The sequence below is a fragment of the Protopterus annectens genome, chromosome 8.part0 (assembly GCF_019279795.1).
Source record: "Protopterus annectens isolate FY-2018-M chromosome 8.part0, PAN1.0, whole genome shotgun sequence".
NCBI lineage: Eukaryota > Metazoa > Chordata > Ceratodontiformes > Protopteridae > Protopterus > Protopterus annectens.
Window position 1 is genome coordinate 498,753,143 of NC_056741.1, and position 6,978 is coordinate 498,760,120.

The window sequence follows — 6,978 nt, forward strand, 5'->3', positions numbered from 1 at the left end:
CACAATAAGCTGACATGCATTGCACTGCTACTGAACTGCAAATATCATACAATATTAGGAGGCAGGTGTTTTCACTAATGAGAAAATGACACAGTACACAACATAGATACAGGTGTACTGGTATTTTGTCATCACGATCATTGAGGTGAAAGTATATTAGTTGCCTCACTGCAGTCACACTACACCGACACACCACAAACCCGACAGCCAAAATGCCAACACTAAAACACCGAAACCACACAATACCAACAGTCCACATTACTGAACACCATAACACCGACTCACAAAACACAAATAGAAACATCAAAGTAAACCACACCAAGCATTCTTACACACTATTATACAAAGTTACACACATAAACTAAACTATCACAACTAAAACATAAACAAGAATGTACCTGCAAATCACACACATCCCACTACACCGCAACATCCCATAATGTAATTACCCAAGTGACTCACACATCCCATTAACCTACTCAATACCTACATAAAAAACACACACACAACACAAGCACACCAAAAACCTTACAAACCTACACTATACCTTACATACACAACTATCTATGCACTAACCTTAACCCAAACCTTAAGGTCCGTCACTATTGCACACTTACCTTACCCGCACCCTAACACTAAAGTCCATCACTATCGCACACTTACCTTACCCGCACCCTAGCCATAAAGTCCGTCACTAACGCACACTTACACAGTCATGCTTGTTTCACGTCGGTGTTTTCAGTGTCAGGATTTAGAATTGTTAATAATTTCTGTTGTCGGTCTTCCGGTGTTGGTGTTCTCATTGTCGGCGTTTACAGCTTTTGTTGTTCTCAGGTAGACACACACACACACATATATATATATATATATATATATATATATATATATATATGTGTGTGTGTGTGTGTGTGTGTGTGTGTGTGTGTGTGTGTGTGTCTGTATAGGTTCATAGATAATTACTAGGCTGTTGATCCATAAAGGTCTTTAGAAGCCTAGCCATACATTCTCATGACATTTTTAGTCCTTGCACTTTAAGCAGGAATAACCCAGAGACAAGCAGAACATGTACATGTTCCCCTATCAATGAGGAACAAGGTTGCTAAACCAGGGGTGAATTTATGTTTACCCATCCATTCTTCCAGATTATAAAAAGCCAGTAAAATAATGTATCCTACAGGATAGAAAAGAATGTTAAGGAACTCCTTGAGGGTGATCAACTCAAAAATGGGGAAGTGAGAAGAGGGACAACACCTTGTGGAGCATGCAACTTTTGTTCCTACATCATTGGTACACAAAATCTAACCTTAGAAAATGGACTGCAGAGTAAAATCCATTTCGAAAAAGGTAAATGTGCAACCTCCAAACTGGTATATTTACCAAACTGTGGGGGCTGCCCAAGTTTTTACATAGGCAAAACTGAGAGGGTGCACAAAAATAGAATTTATGAGCACCTTTACGACATAAGAATAAGAAAAGAAACTAGTGCCTTATATAAACACTAATGTGAGTGTGTCAAATTTGGGGGTTTCAAGTTTGGCATCTTGGATGCAGTGAGAAAGAACCCAAGAGAAGGTGATTGGAAATTAACATTAATAAAAAAGGAGCTGATATGGCAACTTATGTTAAAAGCCACCTCCCCCCAAGTCTGAATGAATATGTATCTGTTAAACCCATTTTAAGGGAAAGGGCAACTATTATAGGATGAATGGAGACTTAAACAATATGTTTTGGTTCTGTAATTCTTGGTACTGTATGTATAAACGAAAAATTCATTTATTATTTTAACTTTTTAAATTTGTGGAAAAGGTTGACATACTTGGTAAGCAGTTTTTTATTAATGTTATATTTATAATGTGAAAGGCTATTTTATATGACGTACTGCAAGGGGTTAATTAAGGAAGGTATTTAAGGAAATGATGTGGAAGGCATTATTTATCCAATGAAGTCTCTGTGGTGAGACGAAAGCACATGTTATTTTACTGGCTTTTTATATTTTAATAAATTCTTGAAGCTGTTTAGATGTGACTGGAGTCCTTTCAACATTTATTTATTTTCAGTCAAGTTAATGCACTTTGGATATATTCTTCCAGATTGTATCTGAATGGTGTAAGGGAAGTATTTTGTTTTATGCACAGTAGAAGGCAATTCTAAAGAAGTGCTATTCTCTGTGATACATATATAACCCCAACATGTTCTATTTAGTTTGCAAAAGAGATTTATGTCTCTTGACTGGATGTTTATGCCCCTACTGGACGTGAGAATGTGAACTCGATCTGACAGGATAAGGCCCATTGAGGATCTGTACATGAGGCAGAGATGTCCTGTATGACACTGAGGAGAGGAACAAGGCTTTGAGATGGTCTTTGTACTTTTTATGATTTAGGTCTTTGATGTTCTTAGAAATAAAGTGGTTTGTGCATTCAAGTTATGACAGATATTTGGACAGGTATATACCAAAGACTATATATATATATATATATATATATATATATATATATATATATATATAAACTAATTCTAGTGCAATCGTATTGCACAGAGTACTAAGATATGGTGTTTTTCAGGATAGTGGCTTCCTTTTGCTGATTTCAAAAATTAAATGTTGTACAGAGGCTGACAGTCATTTTTGTCTTCAGTATTTACAATTCTTACTGTGTTAGTACATAAATAGAAAGAATACTTAATTAAATTTTGTTCTTGTTTGTAGGTAATATCTTCGTGATCAGTTTATCTGCAGCAGATCTGATTGTAGCAGTGTACCCTTATCCATTAATTGCAATTGCTATCCTACAGAAGAAATGGGCCCTGGGTTATGTCCAGTGCAAGCTGTCCTCAACTATTATGGCTTTTAGCCTCTCTGGATCTATTTACAACATCTTAGCAATAGCAGTTAACAGATACTTCTGTATTTGCCACAGTACTAAATATGATAAGATCTACAGCATGAAGAACACCTGCTTCTACATTTTCTTAACGTGGATGGTAGCTATTATTTTACAGATGCCTGTTACATCCACAGATGTCTTACAATATGATGCAAGAGTGTACTCATGTGTATTCAGTATGTCTATAAATTTGTCCCTGAATCTTGCTCTGGTGTCCTTCCAGTTTATAATTCCAGTCACCATTGTGATCTTCTGCTACATGAGGATTTGAGTGTTGGTCATTCAAGCCAAGTATCGAGTCAGGAGGGATAGCAAACAAAAGCTGAAATTTAATGAAGTGAGAAATTTTTTGACCATGTTTGCTGTCTTTGTTCTTTTTGCAGCTTGTTGGGGTCCATTTACTGTAATTCTTCTAGCAGTTGGATTTAGTCCCCCAGGGAAGGTTCCAAGAATTGCTGACTGGCTGATTATCCTTAGTTACTTTATGGCCTACTTTAATAGCTCTTTGAATGGCATCATTTATGGAGTCTTTAACTGTAATTTCAGAAATGAGTACAAGAGAATTGTCGTGTCTCTTTACACCTGTTTATTGAGGTAGCTGCAGAAGATGACATAGTAAATTCTGATTTACAATATTTTGAAAAAGGAAACTTTTTTAACAGGGTAATATTTTATTTCTGCTCATCTAGTCAAAAACAACAGTATCTAATCTTAAATATAGCATCTCACTAAGGATGTAGCAAGATCATTTTGAATTCATAAACTAGTGGTAGTAATAGAAATGGATTTTTTTCCTTCTAAATAAGATCTATTCTGAGTTTTATCCAAGTAAAAAAAAGTGCTCATATTACTTTACTATGATTGTACTTCTTCTTCTTCTTCTTTCGGCTTTTTCCCAGTTAGGGGTCGCCACAACGGATCATCTGTCCGCTCATGATTGGTAGTGGAGTTTTACGGTGTCGAGTTGCCAGCCCGGTGCACAACCTTCCACAGAAGGCACACACATGCACACACTCACACCTAGGGCCAATTTAGAGTGTCCAATCCACATACTGCATGTCTTTGGGATGTGGGAGGAAATCGGAGCACCCGGAGGAAACCCACACGACCACAGGGAGGACATGCAGACTCCGCACAGAAGGCACCCCAGCCGAGAATCAAACCAGAGAACCTCTTGCTGTGAGGCGGCAATGCTAACCGCTGCACGATTGTACTAATACTGTCTAATTATTGTTTGCACTGTTCTGGACATGTCATAGAATTTTCTGTTAAGATAAAAAAAAAAACACAAGTTGCTGCACATAATTTTGAAAATGAAAGACAGTTGAAATATATTAATTTCATGAATGAAATTGCCCTTTCAAGTTTGTTTATATATCAGCTACAAACTTTCCTTTGCAATTCTGTACAATTCTGTAAATCTAAGCTTGTGACATTGATGAAGTTCAGTATTCTTTGTTTACTTTACTTTTGCAGGATATAGTCACATTGGAATCAATGAGTTGAAACATGGACACAACCTAATTGGCTATATAAACAGTGATTTGATGTGTGGCAAAACTTGTAAAGTTGACAAAAATAGAGCTTAATTTAAAACTTTAATCCAAGTTGTCAGTGATATAGCATCCTGGCAGAACTATGTCTAAAACTGGGAAAAAAAATCACAATTTTAGTGAGCAACATGCCTATTCAGTGATTAAGGTTTCTCTCTTTACTGCTGCAGGATCAGAGGTTCAGTCTTCATCAATGATCACATGATCACTGCCAGATGCATAGCTGGTTCAGTCATCACCCTGAACTGGTACTATGAGAGCTTCATCTCCTCAGCTCTTCAAGTGAAGAGCAAAAAGAAAAAAAAGACCAGTCAATAAGTGATCAGCATTTTACAGTTAGATCTATGCCCCCCTCAGATCTTGTATTCAAGAGCAAAAAAAAAAGAATAGACATTCCTTCTATAGGCTCACCAACCAGGGGGCTGATGAATGACAACCCCCCCCCCCCACCGATCCAACCATTCAGGTCTAGTTTCTGTGTCCCTGCCTCCATTAACATACCCTGCCTGCATAGAGCACTATAGATCTCATGCTTTCATTAAAAAAAAAAAAAAATCTCCTCTTCTTCTTACATCTTCGTACTCTTGATGCACATTGAGCTATAGGTGTTAGTGTGTTAATTACCAGAATAGAATGTTCTCTCCTAATCTAGTATCACTGTCATCCATAACAACAGCTGAAAACAAAGTAGTGAGACTCATATATCTTTCCAGCAATGAAGAACGTCACGGCCTAACTCTACAAAATGCCATACAGCATTGAATTCCTGACAAGAATTAGTATCTATTGAAATTAGTAACTTTAAAACTCTTTACAAAGGATATTGTCATGCTTTTACGAATAAATGAAGAATTAGTATCTATTGAAATTAGTAACTTTAAAACTCTTTACAAAGGATATTGTCATACTTTTATGAATAAATGAAATGTGTACTAAAAAGCACAATCCTTTCAAAGAAATTATGGTCTCAAAATGAAAAGGTCACAGCTCTCTATTGGTACCTGTGAAAGATCTTTCGCTAAATTAGTCCCAGTGTGTTAAAATAGCCTACCAAATAAAGAAATAAAGTGAATGCTAAAGAAAATAGTCCAACTTAAAACAAAACAAAAAAAAAATACATGAAGCTGTCTCTATCGTTCTTCAAAACATGGGTAAGTCTAATAATTAATCAATATAATCACAACTTAATTTTTTGCTGTAGATGCCTTTCTGTATCCTGCTTAACCTCCCTTCCCTCACTTTTTCTTACTTTCTATACAATCTACTTTTCATTGTTACAAGCTTGAAAGCTATTTCTGTCAATGTTCATGATGACAGGATACCAGTACGTTACTTTGCAGTGTGTAATCTTCTCAGTGGCGAGAACATCTGTTACCTATTATTGTATGGCATTTACAATTCATTGTAATATAAATGTCGACTTATTGTGTTTATGGTTTGTGTATATTAATGCATTTGAAATGTCCATACAGAACTTTCATACAATACTTGTAACTGTGGCATGTCCAGGTGAGTGCATTACAACTGCTTGCACATAATTGTTTGAGACACAGTTTATCAAATTGCATGTTCAAACTTACCTTTGGTGAAAAGGCAATTTCATTGAATTACTATACCATTTGCAAAAGGAAAACAAATTGTCTCCTTTTGTGATTGATTGGTATTTGGAAAAAAAACACCAATTTAGGAAAAGAATGTTAAGTACCCTAACATATAGGGCTGAGTTTAGGGGAGGGAGTAGGGTTAGGATTAGCACACAAGTAAGGTAATGTGGGGGTGAGGGCTCCAGCAGTACCACTAATACAGACATGTATGCACATTCCACTCATACCAGTATACAAGTGCAACACTAAATCTGTTGTCTCTCTTTCCTTTACTCTAACCCTAACTTACAAACACACACACACACACACACACACACACACACACACACACACACACACACACACACACACACACACACACACACACACACAAACACACACACAGACACACACACACAGACACACAAACACACACACAGACACACACACACACACACACAGACACACACACACACACACACACACACACACACATACAAACACACACACAGACACACACACACACAGACACACACACACACACACACACACACACACACACACACACACACACATACACACACACACACACACACACACACACACTATTATGCTTATTCTCTAGTCATCTGTGATATGCCTTTCTCACCATACTGCCACAAGTACGTACTGTCAGGAGCGATTTATCCCCTATCTCACCCAGCATCTTCATCATATCTGCTGTGACTTCATCTGAGCCTGCTGCTTCCCCTGACTTCATTTTCCTTAGTACTGTTCTTACTTCTAGGGTGGGCTCTTCCTCTTTTTCTCATTGTAGACTGTGTCTGGAGCAGTACAGCTTTTATGAGATTTTCTTCATTCAGGAGCTACTAGAATTTGGGACTGCCATTCCCATAAAAGGTGTCTGACTATCATTTTTATCTTTCTGTCTTTGCCTTGCAACCTTATAGACTTACT

The 6,978-nt window shown here is 37.1% G+C and overlaps 1 pseudogene; it reads left to right on the forward strand.

Moving 5' to 3' along the window:
* The window catches only part of LOC122808263, an 86,033-nt pseudogene extending 81,390 nt beyond the window's left edge, over nucleotides 1-4,643 (forward strand).
* Nucleotides 4,644-6,978: the final 2,335 nt, after the last annotated feature.